Source organism: Neodiprion pinetum, chromosome 1 (assembly GCF_021155775.2).
Source record: "Neodiprion pinetum isolate iyNeoPine1 chromosome 1, iyNeoPine1.2, whole genome shotgun sequence".
Classification (NCBI taxonomy): Eukaryota; Metazoa; Arthropoda; class Insecta; order Hymenoptera; family Diprionidae; genus Neodiprion; species Neodiprion pinetum.
In genome coordinates this window covers 26,502,392-26,524,770 of record NC_060232.1, presented here as the reverse complement: position 1 = coordinate 26,524,770, position 22,379 = coordinate 26,502,392, and the positions used below count along the sequence as shown (strand labels likewise).

Here is a 22,379-nt window from a genome sequence, read left to right as displayed (position 1 = left end):
ACGTGAAATATATACGCCCTTTGTATCAACCAGCGCGTTTTAAATTTTGAATGGCAAGTCAGCAGAGTCTGTGAACATATATTCGCATATCTGCATGCCAAGCCGTCGAGTTTCGCGTGATACCCGTGTGTTCATAATCCTTGACCAGAATAACGTGTGCATAACAAAAACCTTCGCGTTATTAACGCCGCACACTGACGCGAACTGCTTTTCCAGCATAAATACAGTGCCTTCTAATGAAGCTGCAGGGAGGGAAAAAGAGGGAAAAAGAGAGATAGAATTAAAGGATGGCCAGAGAGGAGGGCGAGATTTAGCGAGGAGAAAACAGGCAACGCTCCGACGGCTTCTGCTCTTCGTTTCCTTTATTTTTTCATTTTTTTTACACCCAAAATTCAGCTTTTTTTCCGCACCCGCTTTTTCTTGTTCATCCCATTTCGTTTTGTCCCGCACGTATAACAGTCTATAACCTACAGCTTGGACGGCTGTGCGCCAGAGGGTGAATGTTGACGAGTTTTCTCGGTATCCCAGCGCTTTATTTTCATCTCCCGGCTACTGTGATTGCGGAGATTTGAATTATCGCGAATTATGTTTGTACTCTCGTGTTCTGTAGAATGTATAAATACGCGTCAACCCTCAGTTAGATTCCTCAATCAAGCATCAAGCCAGATGAATCACGTATTACTAACGCCAATTAGCCGCTAAGCGATCTGACAGTTTTCGAATCAAAGATGAATCTTTCGTATAGACTGGTGTAAGATTCGTCAAAAATTATTATCCATATTATTAAATTTTCTATCCTTTCCTCTTGTTCCACAGTACTTGGAATCGATAATTCAAATTTGCACTGCTTTTGTCATTGTAATTGTGAGAATGCCGAAAAAATGATTTTTGGGGAAAAGTGTATTTATATTTTTTCCATACGATATTTAATTCGATGCGAATTGAACTTGAGGGAGGATCTTAGAGTGGAACACACGCACATGCATACCATACTGTATAATATTATCTTATACGGACAATTATACAAGACTCCAAGATGTTCGCGGTTCGTGCGAATAGGGATGTGGAATCAGGATGTAGATCTCAGGCAGCTGTAGGCATTCATACGACGGCACGGAGAAGGACCCGTTTCATTTTCCTTAATTTTAACCCCTCAGGAATCGCGCAATTTGAAGGACAATTATCGTTCCGTGGGGTTGAATTCGCATGAGGCCAAGATTCGGCCGAATTGGAAGCGATATTATCACACGATGCGATAATCAGCACGTGGAGATAACGCGAAATTTAATTATAATTATGTATAACAGGTAATAGCAGTAACGAAAGATCGACAAAATGATTATTTGAACTTTGACTTCATAGGGTCGTTAGAATTCGTCGAAATTTGGTTATGTTTTTATTCCAACTTGGGATCGAAACTTTCAACCAATTATTTTTACTGTCGCAAAATTTTTTTCTTCATACAGACAGTGAACTCTACCGGCTAAAAATTTGCAAAGGTACATATTTACGTGTTTTGACGGCAAATCTCTGACTTTGAAAACAAAACGCAATAACATTCGAATTAACGACACTCGCAGGCTCTGAGATTATATTCACAGTCCAAGCTATTTGTCGAGTAACTTAAAGCGCCCATGAAAACGAAATTGAAACAAGTTACACGTGAAACGTCACTGCAAAAAAGGCCGTTTGAATAATATGCAAAGTCACAATGTGCCGCTGCCGTCTTCTTGAACACCGTTGTGAAATGACGTTGTTAAATTGCAGATGAAGCTAAAAACGGCTTCGCCCTTATCCCAGTTCACACCTTCTGTTGCGCGATTCGTCTTCGCTACGCGTAAACGCGAAGAGTACAACATATTTTGAACAAATTAATCACACATGAAAAATTTGAAAAATAATCAAACGTTTTGTCGTTTCCTTTCTTTTTTTTTTACGGAGTAAAAAAAAAAATAAAAAATGGAAGGATCCTAGAAAAATAGAACTTGATTTTATACATATCATTTCCTGCAGTTGAGCGAATGGAAAAGTTTCAGCATTCTAAATCGCGGAAATTAACTTATTCGCCTGCCATCTCACTTTGCGAAGTAGTGTAGTTGTATTTGCAATTTTAATGTTGTTCCAAGTTGAAAACCAGACGTCGAGCGAACGGCACTTAAGCTCTCTGTCTGATGTAATTCATGCGCTACTTATCCTGTGAATCCATACGACTTTGGCTCAGTCAAATACTCTAACTCTGATAACTTGGAGCAAATGGCAGGGAGAGGAAAGTAACCGCGATACACAAATCTGGAGTACAAAAATGACGAAAACACTTTTCAGCTCAGGGTATATTAGTGCCAAGTGTTTCTACCCACATTTACACAGCTTTCAAGTTTTCAATACGCGTAGGGTTAATTGAAAAAAGGGCCGTCTGCCTGAAATACATTCATGCAGAATACAGTAGCGGCGCGTCGTAATCGCTGCAGGTAACGTTGACACAATTGCTTTGTATACCGGGGAACGAGGGAATCTATGCAGTTGACGTGCACGCACAATGCTGAAAATTAACTCGAGCACATCGAGCTTTCATGTAATGGAAATTAATTAAACGAGTACATGATCAGAATGACGTGTATAAATACCTTGTGTTTTATTTGTCCACTTTGACGCAGCCTTCTGAACCGAAACTACTGCTAAATTTCAATCATTGGCGTGCATTGCGAGTTCTGGAAACAGAAAAAAATACAATTCAAAAAAATAACGCTTTGCAGTTGACGCACGTCTAATTTTGATGTATAATTGATGAAATTTCGGGTTTTCTTTTAATTATCGTAACTTGTTATTTTCAGTCCTATGTATTCTACTCAGATGCGGAGAACAGCGCAACATTGAAATGTCTTAACAGGTGGAAGTCGTAATATTCGTACTCGTTAATTCAGTGCCGGGGTGCTTACATTTGATTATCCCCAGAGTGTTGCAGGACTTTGAATAATACCTTGAAATGAAAATTGCCTGTTTTCGCACCTCGCGTAATTCCGTCTTCATTGAATTGACGACTGGTATCTGAGCAGCATGCATACTAAATCATTCTAAGAAACACGAGGCTGCGCAATGCGTAAAAATGTTCAGAATTACTTTGCAGCAGGGTCAATATATAATTCAAATGTATAAAAGGTTACCATAATTTTCTCGGGTTATTTTGGGAAAAAAACAGTAAACTTTACGGTGTATTGTTTAGAATTATTCAACCGTCAGGAATCTAGATGAAGTTAGAACTGTGACGAGAGTTAACGTTGGGAAATTATTCTTCTGGAAGTTTGCAGACACCCTAGGCAAGCAGGTATATATTTGCAATATAACCACCGAGAGATGGGAGGAGAGAATTAATTCCCATCGCTAGTTGTGTAATCGTCACCGGTTAAAGTATGTTCCAACATCTTGCAGGCCAACGGCAAAGTCGGCTTGGCTTGTTCATTCGTCGAGAGCTTTCAAGGCTCCGAGCTTCTCGCGGCGTGACGTCAAACCTTCGATTTTTCAAGCCGAGAGTCGTAATGCAAGTATTCCAAGCGAGGATCACGCTGGACTGGCGAAAATTCGTCATCGTGCAAGTGACTTCGTTTATTCGTCGGCTCTTTGTTTCACCGAAAAAGCTGGTGGGACTGAAATTAGAAAGCCGGCTTATCACGGAATTACCGCTGCCCTCTCTTTCGCCTTCTCGACAGCTTTTCTCCCGCAACGTTGTCTATTGATGGAAAGAAGGGTCCGTCTCGAAATGTCCTTTGTTTTCTTGCTAATCCTTCGAGTCGCCTTCATCGACGGCAAACGACTTATAGAATTTGTGGAAAGAGACTCGAGAAAATTAGTCCGAGAGAAGGATCCAATTCCAAGCGTAACAAAACGTGAATACAGTGAGAAAAAAAAAAAAGAAAGGAGACGAAGAAGAGAAAAAATTAGAAGAAAGAAAAGAATCTCGCTCGATTATATAAGCATGAAAGATTGTCCTTACATAAATTTACATCGTAATAAGTAATTTAAGTAATAAGTGAAAATTTTTTTCAGTGTAGCAAAAGCATTGCAGACTTCGCAAATTGTATGAAATTGGTAGCTGCAACCTAGGAGAAAATTACGTTGTTCCGGTATTGAAATTTCGAAAGCGGGGACTTGATTTTTGATTAAATCTTTAAAGATGCGTTTGTAGCTGCCGTATATTCTTTCTTCGTTCCTTTACTTTACTTTTTATTCGATACGTGCTCTGATTGAACACTTAGAAAGGAATTCTTTATTGCTAAAACTGAACCCCCAGAAGGTATGAATGAAACAAAGAGAAGAAAAGAAAAGGTTCATTCCGACTTCAATTTTAGAAGCTCAATCGCGCGAAGTGTTTCTTTTTTATTTGAAGAGGAATTTTTTGCCAGTCCAGGCGCAACAATTTCTTTTAAGAATTCGAATAGGTATTGTCTCCACCCGAATACGCTCTCCTTTTGTACTCACGATTTTCAAGCTCTTGTTCATTTTTAATATTACACAGATCGGGTCCATTCGGTATAATATTTCGACTGTAAAGCCATTGCAAAATTAACTGAAACATCACTAATCAACGTGAAGGATATTGGATTAAATGCATTTGTGAACGATCCTGTTTTCGTTACCGCATAATATTTGGGGAGTTAAATGTATGTAAATGAAAAACATGAAACGGGGCAAGATAGAAGGAAGCAGAATAAATATTAAATTCGCTCGTGATTACCCAAATATAATATTCCATTCGTTTACGTCAAACAAGCTGTATTATACTGCGGTTGACAATTTTCGAAAATACAAAATACAAAACACAAAAAAAAAAAAAAAAGAAAAAAATACCTATTCGTGTTCTGGAAATAACGGATGAAACATTTGTACATAACTGCTCGTTGATTGTCCACTCAATTTCTGGGATAACGCATATCGACTTCACCGATGTACACATACATACCCTGGGGCAAAACATTCGACTACAATATCCATCGTCGAACGCTGCATGTACTGCAGCCAAGTGTAATGCATGTGTCCATAGATCGCGGTGGAAATTTTGCGAATAAAGCGATAGCGATTGATTCGCAGCCCCATTCGCTTGTTTCCCTCCGTGGATGAAAAATGAAAAACCCTTCCGCATGAAAGCAGCGAAGGTATGAAAAAAAAAAAAAAAAAAAAAAAAAAAGGAAATGTTCATTTCGTTATTTGTGTGCGGGGATTCCAGACTTTCCCTTCGTCTGGTAGTAAGTCGAGTAAAAAATGTTGAATCAATTTTACGACTCGTTTCCCAGCCGCACCTCGAGCGCTTGTTATTTCTGTGAAATTTTGTTCGAGTGACATTTTGAGTAGGCGAGAGAAACGAATTAGCGAGACATCCGGTTGAGTCGTTGAGGCGATTGTGTTGGAACGTGATAGAACGAGATTCCCTCGGAAAGGAGAGGAAGAATGAAGAAATTGAGGAGGAGAAAATTCAGACGGGCGTCAGACGCACCGAGTGAACTGTGCCAGACACTCCTTGAGTGATGGACACTCGCCTTACCTCTTAGCGAAAAACCCCCGGTGAGTTAAGAACGCCAAGATCGGTACTCGCCGAAAGCAAGGCAGCCCTTTCGAAGTGCGTGAATTATTCATTCATGTGTATTGGCAACTGTAATATATACATTTCCGAATCCCAAGCTTGTATTTACATTTCTGTTCCACTAGCATGACAGTGAATTAATGAAACCGATCCCCCCCATTTTCATTTCACCCTTATCCTCGTTATTCATACATCGGATCTCTGCTTCAACGTTTTATCGTTTTTCCTGTAGTTGTAATATCCTTTCAATAATTTCTGCTCGGAAGGATTTTGGCCCGGGATCGATTTTGAGATTGGAAAAATACAAACGGCTGCAGTATTCGATTCTGGTCTTCATCCGAGGCCGATTTAGTCCAAACGATTCGCTTATCTCAAAAAGACTTAGCTCCGAGAATCGAGTCAGCGTTTTCGCGGCATCTATCTCTACCCGCAACAATGCCGCGATATTTAAGGTACAATGGAGAAACGGGATGCTGCGGGATGAATCGCGGGGTAAACACAAGGGATACAATACAAGACGTAAAACGTCTGCGTGACGGAAACACAATAGATAAACCTCCACTAAACCGCGACGAGCGATGATTGAGCTAGAGCGGTGAATCTCTGGTGTGGAAAAATGGACTGGCAACGAATTAAACAGCCTGTTGACTTTCCGCCGGTACAGTTGAAATGAAAGAATATGAAAGTAGGTACAGAAATCGCAATTGTTCAGACCGCTCAAAGGCGCATCGAATTTCGACTGTTCGCGGCTTTGTTCGTTTAATCGTCCCACTGCTAATATCCTCGAGCACTTGTGAGTAGTTTGAGTAATCGGATGGCTGTACACGTGTTCGTAACTTGCAAATTGGCCATTAAATTGTGCCCCTGAGCTCAACTTGAGCCAGCTCAAAGTCTACGGGTATGGAACAAGACTCGAGAAAACAAAACACGACAGCTGCTGTGTCTGAAGAACTTTCCACGTTACAAATTTCATTGAAGACCCCGTCGAGAGATTCAGCCGACTTTAAGCAACTACTAAAGAAATATGAGTATGACGTAGGAACGGTGCAACGCGTCACGTGGTGACGAAAGATCCTTAAAAAACAGACAGTTACGACGCGTTTTTTTAACGGCGAACAAAAGTCGCAGCATTGATTCGGTCGAAATACGCATCGCTAACGACGTGCAAAAAAAAAGAAAAAAAAGAAAAAAAAGAAAAAAAAAAAAACCTTGTCACATTCGAGTCGAGTCGAACGGAATCGAGTACCTAAATCAAAAAGAGAAAAAAACTGTACCGCGCTTCAAAATATGCGCACTGATGGAGGGGAAATTCTATTATTCCGAAAGTATGGGATAGGTCTTTTCGCAGTCCTCTCGACATGGTTGTTCTTCCATGACATCCGGTTGAACTGACTAATTGAGGACAGCTGTAGTTGGTAACGCATTTAATGGGAATGCTCCTGAAATGAATTTCTTTCATTCCTTCGACGTCGCGTTCAAATTTCATTTGGATAATATCATTCGCACGTCACGAACATTATTATTAAATCAATTTCGAAGCTGAACGGGTATTCAAAGTACTTGCTTTCTTTTTTTATTCCTTTCGCGTTTTTCCGCCGGCCAAGTTGAAACTGTTCTTACACAGGTTGCGGTACGTGGTTTGTACAATTTAAACTAAGCTGCAAGCGTGACTAGGTGCACGAAAGGTTAGACTACAACTGAAGGTAATTTAGTTTACTTTTTTTACCGGCGCAAACTAATTCCGCGTTTGTCTCTCATACATTGAGTGTCCGTCATTTGGGCCAGTTTTTTAAGTGTCTCCAATATGCTCACGATCGTAGAGAAAAATGTGCTTGGTTTGTGGTACGTTATTCAAAATCTGCGGCAATTAGTTGAGGGCGTAATCCTCGGCCTCGAATGTGAACTTTCATGATCCAAGTGGTTGGAGCTCGTCATCGTGGTATTTTACAATTTCATCGCACAATCGACCATTCGTCGACATTATGTAAACGGGAAAATCAAAGGCGTTATCTAAAGACAAACGTAATATTTTTGAGTCAACATTCAAAACGAATGCGCCAAGTGATATCGACATAATAATGTCAGAACTCTTTGTCAGAGAAGAGATTGCTATGTGAGGAATTCGTTTACATAGTTAACAGAGTAATGTTTTAGGTATGCAATTATAATTCTGTTCAAAAGACTGCTGTGTATACGTTCAGGTATGATAGAAAAAAAAAGGTAAAGATCTGAGATCAAAGGGTAGGTATACAAAAATATCCGTACTCAGGAAGAATATCCATGGTAAGATAATAAGCGGTTGATACTTAAATTTATGCAGAGGTACATAAGTACGTCGCATGATCTGAAAATCGTGGTGAATATCAAATCCGGAGGATTTTCGCGTGCCGGGTGGGTGCGAACGGGTAATTTGATCGTCGTTATTCAATCTTGCGATAAAATTCTCCTCCGTTAGGAGGCATAGAAGATAGTGTCTTAAAGCCTCATAGTCACACGTCTGTAACGATGGTATAAAGAAACAAGAGTTCCCACAGTTGGGACAGAGTTGAAATTACCAACATAGAAGTACGCTACATCAGAAGAAGTTTCACTGTTTCCCGACATAGGTAGAGAAAAGCCAAGTCTTCTCCCTGCCCTGGAATAACGTGCGGCAAGGAAAGCCGTTTACGACAATACGTCCCTAAATTGGTAAAGGGAATGAGAATGCAGTCGTGAACCACCCCGAGGACCTGCTCGGAGTACGAATAGCGTATAGCCGCGGATCCGAGGCCCAGAAATTAAGTTATGGACTCCAAGAGACGCCCGGCTTGTTAAGAACGACCCCGGCGACAACAACGCCATTAGGTTCGCCAAAACTTAATTTGCCCAACGCTTAATTGCCCTAATCAGGTCCAAAGGTACACCTTTCATTCGATGATAAAGCTCGGACCTAACGAGCTATCGGTCAGGCCTGCGGAGTATCACGTGTCACGTGTCGGTGGTTCGATGTAACTTGACCGAATTCACGTTGCCAATATAACCGGCTATTGAATGTAGCCACACGTAGCGAATGGTCACGTACCGACAAAAACCGCGTGATCAATTTTAGGATTTCTTGCGTATACGCTGACTGCTGTTATAAATCCCCTCTCTGGATTCGTTCCTCGAAATGAAACCGAATGTATGGTCACTCGAGTCGATTCACAGATATTTGAAATATTTTTAAGTTACGTCAAACTAATTGATTCGAGAATCACTTCGAGTGATTTAAGGTAATTCAACATTTGAGTTTTGGGATCACGAAACAATGACAATGATTATCACGATAGCGGCATGAATGATAACAATGATGATCGTAAATTTAATCAACAAGAGTCTGATACTCGTTGAGTTCCACGAACATATGCGGTAAACTTATAATTGAGAGGATGCAGGGATGCGTTACCACGTGCATATAATTGAGAGCTATCCACCACGTGAAACTCGGATTAGCTTCGGTGCTCATAGCGATCAACTGAATACACCGCCGTAGTTTTAATCACTGGGCAACAAATTAGTGCGTTACGTAGCCATGTTTATATACGTATCGAAAATCAATTATTGTTAGGCCAATCAAGGACGGTAATTCTGGATCACCGTATTAATCTGATCCTCTGCATCATTGACAGTAGCAGACTTGGTGAAAGGATATGCGAAACGGACCAACGCGCAAATCATGAAACGAGTGAGACTCTTTTTTAACTGTAAAACGCAGTCACTTGTCCTCATACCGTCGTCTGGAGTGGCTCTACATTTAAAAGTGTCAAACATTGCCACGCGAGTGAGATTCAACGAGTACAGTGCAATTGGCATTGGACAGTTCTTCCAACGATAGAAACTTGTTCGAAAAGAGCCGTTTTTCGTACTGAAAGTACTTTTTTAACCATTCAAGCAACATACGTAACACTAACTGAGAGTGTGGGATCAGGGATCGTTGCAATATTCCACATCTGGCGTGTAGCGAAAAATTGGCAGCAAAAAGGAAACAGCGAGTAGAGAATATCGAACAGATGAAAATGGAATCGTTTACGTGAGATCGATGCTAAACGAAGTGAGAGGCAAGGTCTGATCAGTAAAGGGCTGGTTAGCGTTTTCTCGAAATCAACGACACCCCTAATCCACCTTTCCGCGAGGGGCGGAAGAACAGGAAGACAAAGCGCGGAGCAGCGTGCGGATTGCAGATAGATGGCTGCCAAAACTCGGTCACACCAGTGAGACAATGGGGGATGAAAGTGGGCTGCAGGGTTGACGAAATGTCTTCAGTGCTAAGAAGACGGGCGAGATCTACCGGAAGAATCAAGCCTGGTTTCCGTTGTCCCAAAATTGGCCGACGACCCGAATTCAACCGTTTGCGTTCAGCCGGCAATACTTTTCAGGTACGGAAGAGTGGCTGACTCGGTACTGTAATTTCTCATTTCCCTTTCGTCGTCCTTCGCATTTCAAGCCCACGTCTATCGCCGTTTTCCATCTTCTACATCTTCTTGATTCTCGAACAATTCCGTCGCAGCAGTGGGTGATTCCCACGATTACATGGAACCCTCATAATAAGTTCCCGGAGAAATACGCAACGGATTCAATCCCCTACGTAGCGAATCCACCAACCAACGTGTACCTAGGCATCTCTCTACGAATGATAAATTCTTGGCCCTTCTTGGATGCTTTGGCTCGGCCTTGATAACCTACGTACGAGGGTTGCGGGGCTAAAAATAAAATCCGCCAAAAGATTCTTTGACATTTTCTTGAAGCACAGTCTCCGTTCCCGCTGATACATCGATTTTCCCGTTGGGTATCCCCAGGATCCTAGGAACCGGCGGCTTTCGCTGCGCTTACCGTTTGACCTTGGAAAATTGAAATCTGCTAAATGAATATCCGTATTGCACCTCGTATTGAAGCTGTTTTCGCACCATTGATCGAACAGAATTCATCTCACTGTTGTATTATTTCCCCAGTCAATTCGAAACGATCAACTCGATGTGTTCCGTCGCACAGTCTAAGTATACAGGATAAAGTATTCATCGCGCTATTCTATCGATCTGCAACGAGAGACGCCCCAGGCCTTGAATTTCCAATCGCATCACGAGTACGAACATCACTAGAGTATAAAGCCGGGGATGTACTACCGCTAATGGAACAGATTCTCAGCCTGTTCCCGGAATCCTCGAGTTGATCCGGATGGCTTACAATCTGCAATAAATATATATCTCTGGCTTAAAAAATGCTTTCTCGAAAGCTTCGGCTCTAGGCTAGATGAAAGATCTGAGATAAAAACGGCGTTGATTAAAGAATAGACCGGCGGAATGTTTGCTTCGGAAGGAGATAACACGTCCGTTAAGGAAGAAGGCGTGACATCAGCGGAAACGTGATGAGACGAAACGCTGCCAATGCTCGCTAGCTGAGCTTGCAAATGTTATCACAGAGCTCACCAGCTGTATGTTCGCGCGTGAATATATCCCTGGTACTGCCATGATGGAAATATTCGAGCAGTGAAAAGGTTGCGGAGGTACTTTCCTCTTTCTCTGCTACCCATTTTTTGCCCTCACTTTTTTTTATCTTCCTCCGTTACCAAATTAGCTCGTACGTGAAGAGATGTTTACTCCGCAAGGGTGGTTCACCCCATTCTCGCGTAATGGGCGCACGCATGTGTGCTTGATTGGCCAATGTACGAAAGTGTGCAGTTATACGCGTGTGCCTCGATAGATAAGAGAGAGGAGTTGCGTGGTGCGTTAATAAAGATACCTAACACTCAATTTAAGGTGTATTCCAAACAATATCATCCTCGGGGTGTGAAAAAAAAAATAGTAAAAAACATGAGTGTATATACGGACGGAAAGTCACATTTAGATTATGGCGATTTTCGTCACAATCATAACACTCAGTTATTTACACTAACGCTATGTTTTTTCATATCCCATGGTTAATGAAATATAATATTTTTTATTCATTATTCGGGTATATACAATGTAAAAAATATAATGAAATTAAACGCAATTGCTAAGTCGAAGAATTCAAAACGAGTCGTCTATGCAGGCACATTATACAATACGCATCCTCATTTTGAGGTGATTCTCTTTCACCTGAGGTTGCCTGTGACGCGCTGAGAATTCCGAATCACCCATATTTGTAAAGAATCAGGAGTAAATCTGCGAGATATTCGAATAAGCATCGTTATCATTTGAATTCCAATCGCGTCGCGGGACGGTGGTACGATGTTAGCAGCTTAGTTCTTTTTCTCCAGTTTCCCCTTAAACGAGTGATACGACGATACGTAGCTGGTGCTCCATCCCATAAATCAAGAGCAGAAAAGGGTCCCCGTAGGCCGAACGCCTGGTAGTCAACTGTCCGATGAGATAGCCTGAGGGAATCCTCTCAGCCCTGAGGTGCTCTAATGACGGAAAAAGCTTCCCTCAAGGTGACTGGTATGAGTAAACTTTGGCAAACGGGGAAAATACAGGCTCCTATCTGAAGGGTTGTTATTATTTTTCCAAAAGCTCTGCACTAGGTGGGATCGACGACAAAATTAATGACTTTAACGGTTATAGGTAACAATTGTATCTCAGAGGAATGAAAATTATAGGCTTTTGAAAATTTACCGGGAGCAGAGGAGGATAAGGAAGCGTAAAAGCACAAGGAACAGCGGTAAGTAACTGAAGTGAATCAAATTGTAATTGAAATAATACAATGCAGAAATAGTTTTGAAGCCACGAATTCTAACTGAAGTTAATCAGAACAATAATAATTCCAGAGCAATTATGTTATTGGGTTATGTACTCATTCAATGGTAAAAAATTATCGTTCTTATCCAATTGTAACGGATCAAAACTTATTTCGCTTGCAAGAAATTCCTTATTCAAACTACTTGGAATGAACTCGCTTAACAGGTTCTTGGTTCGATTCAAAAATATTATATGCCGATTCATTAGAGGTTACAATCTACAAAATGCTTTCTATCTATATCAATAAAAATTAATTTCCAGTGATGTGTAGAGAGTACATGCACTCAACGATGGAACACTATGATTGTGTGGTATTTTTAAATCCACTAGCCGCTGGACTTTTTTAGAGTCATTGTATTTTTAGATTTAATTTTTGAATGAAATTCTTTTTTCGCACTTATCAGGAGATATTATTTATACGAAGTTAGTTCAGCTCCATTTTGACATTTTAAACATTTCCCATTGAAAGTTTTTTAGATTTCAATTGTCGAGTAACCAGACACCGAAAATTACCATTGAAAAACCTTAGATGCGATGGTCGAAAGGTGAAAGATTCAATGACCCGAGGGCTAGGTGAAAAGAAAAAAGGTATAAATCACAAGGCGAACAAGTCTATACTTTTCCCCATTAGTCAAAGTTACCGAGTGCCGCAGGTCGCCGTAATAAATCCTGGGACCATGCCTCCTGCGCCAACCTCCGCAAACGCGATTCGCCTTCGATTAGGCATAAGCGAGAATTTCTCGAACGGGAAGAAAAGCATCAAGGGAAAGGAAAAGTGCGTACCCATCCCGGGCCTGTTCGTAGTGGCGGGAACTCGAACCGATCGATCGGTAATCCCGAACCCCGGGGGTGGATGTGGCACGCGGGATTGTTCCGTGACGTTGCCGACTGATTTCTGGTTTGTGCAAACATTGGAATGCCGGGGATTCTGGGGAATAATCGATCGTTTTCGATGGGACAGCCTCCCGGATGGCTTTGCAAACGGAACACTTAGTGACCTTAATGGGCCTCGTCGATAAACAAGCGTGCCTAAACCACAGGCGGGTTTGACGGCGAGCGATCTTAAGCAATTGATCGCTGGACTAGAAAGTACGCCCGTGTTTCGGGAATTTAATTGAATCTTCATTCGACCGATCGACAAATTTGATATTCATCACCCTTTTCATTATTTTTCATTCCGCCACCAACCTTCCCCTTTGCTAACGATACGTTATATATTTTCCCCCAGTAGCCAAATTTACGTCCGGGGGATGACGCAAAAAAAAAAATAACTTGTTTGATTTTCAAATATCTGAGATTCGCTGTATACATCTTTTTTGGGGAATCCCTTCCACGTGTAGGACGAACGAATAATACTTACAATTCGCGAAACTCTCCGGTGTCTGATACTTTGATACTTTTTTAATTTTGTCTAAACGAATCAGCGTTTTCTTTGCTCCTGAATTTTTTTCACGTGTATTTTATAACAGTCGTATCGACTATAAGTTTCAATTTGCAACTTTCCTGTGGATAAAAAGAGAGTTGTATATTCTGAACATTAAATTGTAGGAGAAACACGAGGGGAAAAAATTCACCCTGTTTCACTTCAACACCGGATTTCCGGTAAGAATATCAAACTTTCGCAAGTGTTAGATCACTTTGACATAGGCGCATTACAGGTGTACAGGTAATATAATATTACACGAGCACGCAAGTCTAACGTTTCATCTGACAATCTACAACGAGCGAGGTGTGTAATGGAGGAAATACCTTCACGCCGTATCACCTTCCGCACAGCGGAAGTTCTTTATATCAATAAAGGTCCGCCTTGCTGCTAGTAAATCGCAAGCGGTGAGAAAAGTGGAAAAGAGTCGCGTACGCAGGTTCATAAAAAATGAAACAAGAAAAGGACGAAAGCATGTAAGAAAAGAGAGTAGGTTAGAGAAGAAGGAAGAATAAACGGTAAGAAGAAACTGGAATAACAATGGAGAACTAGGTAGTTCTTGTTTCGTTTATATTCTGTTCCGCTCGAGTTGGTTCATCTCTTGCCTGCTTTATTTTCAGCTCAACTTTAGCTCCTATTTTTGGTACATTGCCGCAACCAACGAACGCGAATGCATTATTGTTTGTTTTTCAAATGCACGCGGGGAACGGAATATCATCATGCAGTGAAAAGAACCTGCACGACGAAATGCGTACGATCTACAACAGAGCGTAAGGCTTTTTACTTGCATAGCCTCAGGACGCAACGTCGAAGCTTTCAATTACTCGACACAATAACAGGAGTCACTGCGTCACTCGTTTTAATGAAATAGCACGAATATGTACTCGTTGAGGGTATGTTTTTTGCTTCAGGGAAGTGAGTTTGAAGGAAGCTTGAAATCAAGCTTCTTGGATTCGAGAGAATCGCGGCATAACAATCAGTCAAGTGTTCGACAACGCTGAAGGGACAATCCAAGACGGAAAAACGTGATTCAAAAGAAGGCCTTTGAACGATTCGATATATACGATTGACGTTACGGCTGATGCGCCTCGTACAGTAATTCCTGTGTGACAATTGAACTATACAATGCACCCGTGTATTCTGAATTTGTAAAATTCGACAAACGTGGGTCTCCGCGATCAGTTCAACTTTACGATCATGTCTAACGGTAAGTAATTTCTGTTGAAAGATTTCAATATACGCCGTGAGAATCGACATCTCGTATATTGTTAGGAAGTGTGCAGGTCTGCTGCACCGGGTGACGTGAGATGAGAACGAACGCGATCAGAGCAGGTAATTCATTCCGTTGGCAATATAAAAGTCGTTCCAGTACCAGGATGAATAACAGGAAAGAAAGGAGAGAAACAGATGAGACTGCAAGAAGAAGAGAGATCAGAGGCTCGCAGGGGATATTAAAGGAGCTTGAAGACCGGGCAACGGGGTACAAGGGACCGGTTTTGTTCTCCCTTTTGTTGCCCCGACAAGGGAGGAGAGAGTTCATTTGTTTTCAAGGCGCGAGCGTCCCGGCCAATACAAAGTAGCTTTTAACCCAGCCCCTAGGAAACCGAAGTGTTACCACCGGGAACAAGACGGAGTTCCGCCGCGAACATTGTCGAGGTTGAGAAAGCTGGCACGCGAGCAATGTGGGTCCAGGATTACGAGGGGGTGGAAAACTGAAAGAGAGGCTCCAAAGTGAAAGGTGCGAGTGCAGAGTCGGGGGCTGAAAACAGATATTTTTCAATTCCTGATCTGCACCAGCCAGCGGACACGTATATCTGAGCCTTTGGGCCGAGCCAAATTACGTGCAACGAACGAATCGCCAAAGCTGCAACGGATAGAAATGCATTGCCAAGACTCGCGCGGCGAGGATCCAGTGCACCCGGTGAATTATGGCACCGATATGCGGCTCGAGTGTGTTTATACCAGACTGTCCGGTACAGGAGATTCAAGTCTGATGCGCCAATTACTCACTGCTCTGATATATAATTGTTTGTTTGGATTTCGGATACGGAGCTGCTGGAATTCGCTCGCACTGCGCGATCCTCGGAATTCGAAAATAAGTTACGCACGTATCACTGCAACGTGCATCGTGAGATGCCTTTGCTGAAGTTTCTATTTGATCCAACGCACGTCAGAATAATTTTGCTAGGAATGTTCGTCCGACATGCTTCAAATTAACTGAAGCTTCTGGATTGGAGTTCGCAGATTTGTTTCCAGCGAAACTCTACCTACATCTCGATTTGCTACTCCACTCTACGCTGTACAGATATACGATTCAAGAACGAACCATGCATTTAGTTTTCAACGTTTAAGTACGTATGTACCTACTCGCTCACCTTGCTGATTAATAAACCATGCGTGTCCTTTTAAAGGATCGGGTCTACCTGCACACGAAGTCATTTCTACTGTTTATAAATGTATAATGCTATTTTATTCATAATCAAGTGAAAATCGAAATCAGTTACAATTAAGTTTACTAAAATGGTGACGAAATGTTCAAGCTATTCGAAATTTTGCAACAAATTTTTCAAAATTCATTCAAGGTTCTCCGCTTTATCATGTGGGCGTCAGTTTTGTTGAATTGGGAAAAATATTCTCTCAAATACAAAATTGAAAGCGAAAAAAAATTTTCGTTAAAAAGGCTGGCAGTTTTTTGACGTTGGTAATTGAAACGTGTAAAAATTTCACATGCCGGTTGATGCGTGTACGTCAAAGTGAGGATTCCTGCAGCGGGTGCAGGCTGCGTGTCCGCGCGTTAACTGAGCTGGTCAATCGTACGTGGAAATTACACACTCTGACCACGAGAATGGGGGCATGACGCAGAGAAGTGTCGGTAACACGCAAACGTGCAAATTGAAACAGGCGTCGAAAATCAAAATTCGAACGCTGCGCTGGGAAATCCCAGCTCCCAGCATCCCTGCACCTATAACTTGCAGGAATAGTAGCTGTGCTTACGTTCTATCGACGGTGAAGAGCGCGTCAACTTCTTCGTTGTTTTAACTCGAATTTCACCACCAGCAGCAGCTGCTGCCCGACTTCAGAATGAAGAATACTCCAATACAATCGGTAAAGTGCTACCAATTTCAAACTCTGAGCTTTCCTGCTAGACCGAATTCTCCATTGTTCAACTTCGTAACGAGGTTCAGTGTTGGACCGAAAAATGCGCGTTAACGAAAGAGGAGGAAAGATATTTTTTAAGTAATTGCACGCGGTTATCACATACATAGGTGTAACATATCGCTGAGGACATTTGTGCTATACTTTGAAATCTTCCCTCTTCTCTAGATCTGCAACGTGTTACATTCTACCGCAATTCGTATTTTTCACACATCGAGTTACCTGCCTCCATCCGTTTTCTTCGCAGAAGAGTAATCCTGTAGTCATTTGTACGTACAGAATTAGCCAAAGTTACAGTAAGTGGGTATCTTACTCTTTTTAAGTAACCCGATGTCAGGTGTTTGCCGCAAATATAACTTCAAGTAAGCTTAGAAAGGACTGGAACAAAATGAAGAAAGATTGAAGGGACCTAAATTGAAGTTACACAATCCATAGACTGAAGCAAACTTGATGAACATTGCCTTCAAGATCACAGCTACCAATTAAGTTCCTAATCTGATTCTAATGACACCTGAATTCCGGATAAAGAGGATGGCAGGCATGCGGGGAAAGAAATCGGAGCCAAATGATGAGTTGACTCTGTAAAATTGGCGGAACGATGCCTGCGGCTGTCGTTGCTGACCTCGATTCGTCCTGACACAAGATGTTCGATTAACAGGTATAAAAAGCTCGGGAATAGACTTCTCCGCAAAACAGGGCCAGGATTGACCTTTCCTGACCTCCCCTCATCACCGTCGAATGAACGAACATTTGCTCCGGTGATTGCAATAGTGAAAACTTCGTTACCCAGGCAACGATATCTGTTAGTTCTAATAAGGGAACCTAATTAAGTCCCTGTGATAATTGAGTTTTCATAGTTGTTATCGTTCACTTCAGCCACTATTCAGACGCGGCAGGGCGAAGGACGGAGCTAGGCAAGTCAAGAGAGAAGATGGAATATATAGAAGATGTAGAAGAGATGCGCAGAGAGCCAGGGAAGAGAGCGTGTTGTAAGGATCGAGAGCCGTCGTTGGTTGTCACGGTGACGTTTAGAAGCGCGTGCCGTGCCACCTTAATAATTGAGATAATAGATCCGAACAAAGCCTTCGTTATCACCAGTTTCGCGCACCTTGTTAAGGCGCTTATTATACATATATACGTATATATATATACATATATATGTGTGAAGATTACGGACGCGTAAAATCATTGGGTCAAATACCCGAGTCGACAATCTTGTCGTCGTCTTTATTTCGACGTGTCAAACGAGTCAGGAAAGAGAAGAGCCAAAAAGTAATATAGTAAGAACAATAATAATAATAAAAGGAATAGAAGGGCAAAGTTCGAGTGAAACGGTAAGAGGTTGGAACAGTTATCCTTCCCCAAAAGTAATAATTGCGCGAGAAAAGTTTTCTTCCGGGGATAGTTTCACCCATCCCAATTATAGGACACGCGTGGGGTTTATCCCAGTCCTGTGTGCGGGTTCAGCGTACGTTGAATCGTATGAATGGAGGTGAATTTAAATGGTGTAAAGTTCGCTTTTGAAAAGCTCAGGGTAACGATGAGACCTTTTCAATGAGGTTCGAGTATTTTTTTTTTTTTCTTTATCGTTGAAAATACATTAGACAGAGAAAACTTTAAGCTGTAAAGGAGTATGGATTCTCGAGTATTCGATAACAAGTCATGGTCTCGATCCAATTACGAGATATCGAATTTCAGAATGTAAGAGCCACCGACTTGCAGGCTTCATTTTCTATTGCTAACAATCAGACCCGGTCTTCGAACGTCAATATATCGTTAAATTCATTTTTTTCCCTGTACCTCTTGTACGAAGAAAAGTATTATTCATGGAATCTCCTCGATGCGCCTGCTGGATAAACTCAACTCCTCAACAACAATTGAAATACTGTACTGTATAACCATCCCTGCTCATCAGACGTATACCTTTGCACTGAAGCGATTAAAATCCTCGCTTCGTCGTTACTTCATTCACCGATTCGAATTGGCCAACAAGTATACTTCCGTAGTCCAGGCGTTGGATTATTCCGGTATTGCAGTAGTACGGTAGAAATGTCAAATTCGCGATTTTGCTGAATCGTCCTAGATTTCAGGGCGTTTAAATTAAACGTTGGCCAATTTCCCGCTGGCGTAGAAGATTGTAAAAGGCTATTCACGGAGCTGCGGTAACCGGTTTTGTACAATTTTGTTGCGATTTTCGAGTTGAAGCGCGACAGGAGAGAGCAGAAAGCGTCGAATCTTGGCTCGAAGGATGTATCTAACTGATTGGCCAAATCGAGTGAAATGACCCGTCTTTGACGGAGCGACAACGCGGACGGGATTCTCACTCAATTAGTGAAGATCGACTCTGCATGCTCTGCAAGCCGAGTCGCTACAGCGATTTCACTGTAAGCACACTCTCTAAACTGGTGACAGACGTTGAGATTTTTTCCGGAAATTTTCACCTTTGATTTCCACGATGATAATACGACTCGAAGGTGTGACTCGGGACCCGAAAAGGCGAAGAGTAAAAGAGAACTAGCCTCGAACAAGAAACGGTCATAATTTATCACCGACTCAAGGCTCTGCTCGCCCCACGCTCATTCGCAATTAGTCACGGTCTGCAACGTCGTTTCTCCTCCGTTTATCGTCATACACTTAATCTATGCCCAGACATGGAAACGGACGTCAAGTGACAACAAGCTGACATTGTTTATAATCACTAGTTTCACCGATCACTTGTAAAAGTATACGATTTGCGCACGGTGCGTTGTCGTCCCAGGTTAGAGTTTTTTCTCCAAAGACGACTTTGTAGGAACGGCGTGATTTATTTACGTTAAAAACTATTTCCCGCCGTCCCACTGACTCTAAGCAACCGTGTATCCGCAGTCCGGACTCTGCAGCACGTCGCCCAAGACTCTGAACATTAATCAACCAAGACTGTTAGAGTCTTCTAAATGCTAAACAAGCCAATCCTTGACTAACCCACATCAGCAATACGATGCGTGAATTCTTGCAGAGGTTCTTCCAATGCTGGGAAATAGAATGTCCCACTTCTTCTTCCTTCTCCGGCTATTTCTTAAGGAACGAAAAATCGTCCCTCACGCACCCTGCATTAGTCGGATAAAATATTAGGAAGAAGTGGCCAGTAAAGTACGGTTTGGCTCTTGAGTAATTTGGCAACATACAGCAAGGCTCGATCATTTCAACACGAGTTTCCTGATTCCTGATTAAGTCGGTGTTACACCGTACAACTGTGGCTAATTCGGTTCGTTCTTGCACGCGAACGAATCGTCAAGCATAATCATGCTTCGGTTACTTACCAGAGGTTATTCCGACAATTCGAGATAGGGAGAGAGAAAGAGAGAGAAAGAAAGAGAGAGAGAGAGAGAGAGAGAGAGAGAGACGCGAAATGAGGAAGGGGGCGAAGCGGACGACACGACATTAAGCTCGAGCGTCGCGTTCTGAAAACAGGAGTTTCCAGTAGACAGAGGTCAACCTAATGATATGATAAAGCTCCTGGTTAATCAGTGAAGTAGAACATTCTCCCGCCGTAAAAGATGATACCACGCTTTGGTACAGTCCTATTTTGCGGTATGAATATGAGAGACAACTCCGTTTTCCCCTGAGCACTGACCACTAAAATTCATTCGTGAGAGAATCGGTTCCAACAAATGAGGGACATTCCGTAACATTCGACCTTTAACTTCTTTATCAACCCTGAAAATTATGAGACGTTTTCTTCCCGAAACTTACAAATTGGAAGGTCGATCAAATATTGAGGTAACCGTGACGTAAAATTGGGGCAGGATTGAAGTTCCGAATTTGAAAGGTCCCGAAAGCGTGTAAATTTCCGAATAGCTTAGTGACGAAAATAAAAGTAAAAAAATCAAACTTTCACGAAACAACAAAGTTCTGAATCGTCGGAAACGATGGCTCAACGTTTCGAAATGTAAGATTCCAAAAATTCAAGTTACAATAAAGCAAAGTTCCGAAAAGTCAAGTTTCCATAGAGTAAAATTCCGAAAAATAAAGTTGCGATGGAGTAAAATTCCGAAAATTGCAATATACTCTCACAGAGTTGTTTACTCAACGAGTGGGTGTCAAAAATCAATAAAACCGAACGTAAAAATATCGAAAATCCAAAACAAAGAAAGATAAAAGTGGTGGAATTTCACCAAGCTGCAAATTCACATGACTGAAAATCTTTCAGCATTCAGAATTTCAATGTTTCAGATTTTTGAATCTTCTCATTTTCGCACTTTCGGAACTTTGCACTTTCGAAATTTTGAGCTTCGGATTTTACCATTCGAAACATTGGTCTTTCGTCAAAGTTTGATTTCTTTACTTCAACTTTCACCCCTAAAAAATTCGGAATTCAGCGCTGTCGGAATTTCGCAAATTTGGAATTACAACTCCACGTGGTAAAATGTACCGTATAAGAAAATAGAAATTAATTAAACCGAATCGAATTAATGGTATTGAGACGGGATACAATTACAGAGTATTTTTTTGCCATGCTTGAGGTAACTGAGGATTAACCTAACTCTTGAGATGAGATTACGAGGTATACCCAACTTTTGATCTTAACGAGATGTACGTTTCAGTGTGAGGTCAAGTTATTTGATACCTACTCGCTACCTAACCGCAATGAAATTAAGCCAAAGTACTTTAACACTGTTTTCATTTTGCTTAATTGTTTCAGTAATTTAAGCTAACCTAACCGGTACCCTAATCTAATTTGAAACGTTTTCATTCTCTACTCTAATATATCTTGGACGCAGAATGTATGACGTGTGAAAAAATAAAATTTCTGCCCAAATTTGAAGCTATTTGAGTACTCATTCGTGTAGATGTATTTCCAAAGGCTTAAAAATATGAAACGACTCAAAACATTCCTTCAGCTGCAACTCTTTTCAATCTTATTGGCAATCTAAAAAAACTTATTTTACGCAATTTTTTGGGGAAAAAAGGCCGTCAAGTGTATCTGCTGGCATTAAATCAACCCAAACGTTGCATGCTTCAGGCCCCGTGATTACCGGAATGGCAAGGCTCTCTCATTGTTAGAGTGATTTAAATTTATACTCAAGACTTCGAGACAATTGCTAGATTTGAGTAATGGTCTATACTGAACGTAAGCGTAATGAGATAATAAAGTGGAGAGGGAGAGGCCAATTACTATCCACTCTGCTATGCTTCGGGAGAATATAGTTAAACTTCATCTGTAACGCATTCATCCTATTGTCTCACTACGAGATGGCGGTCTTACCCTCATCCGTACTCGGTGACAATTCCCTCTCTCCGTCTCCCGTCAATCCCGATGCCGGACAAAATCGCAGCTCGATTTAAGTATCAGCCATTCCGAATTCCTAGATGTCGAAACGGCCGTTAATATTTCAAGAGAATATCCGAGACTAATCCGCAAATCTATACGAATATCTAGCAATTTGGTTTCATAATTATCCAAGCAGAGGAACCAATCGTTCAACGAATTATTAGCGATTAATTTAAGCTGAGTTCT

At 41.6% G+C, this 22,379-nt stretch overlaps 3 protein-coding genes across 5 annotated transcripts in view; 1 reads left to right on the top strand and 2 right to left on the bottom strand.

Moving 5' to 3' along the window:
- LOC138191194 (uncharacterized) overlaps positions 1 to 22,379 on the bottom strand; it is a 214,539-nt gene that overhangs the window by 107,215 nt on the left and 84,945 nt on the right. The gene's annotated exons all lie outside the window — the stretch shown is intronic.
- LOC138191195 (uncharacterized) overlaps positions 1 to 22,379 on the top strand; it is a 195,967-nt gene that overhangs the window by 113,516 nt on the left and 60,072 nt on the right. The window lies entirely within an intron of this gene.
- The window catches only part of Oamb (Octopamine receptor in mushroom bodies), a 121,074-nt gene that overhangs the window by 47,887 nt on the left and 50,808 nt on the right, over positions 1 to 22,379 (bottom strand). For all 3 annotated transcript variants that reach the window (XM_046622671.2, XM_046622621.2, XM_046622458.2), the window contains exon 2: positions 2,625 to 2,708. The gene's annotated coding sequence lies outside the window, so the exon portion shown is untranslated. The remainder of the gene's footprint in view (positions 1 to 2,624; positions 2,709 to 22,379) is intronic.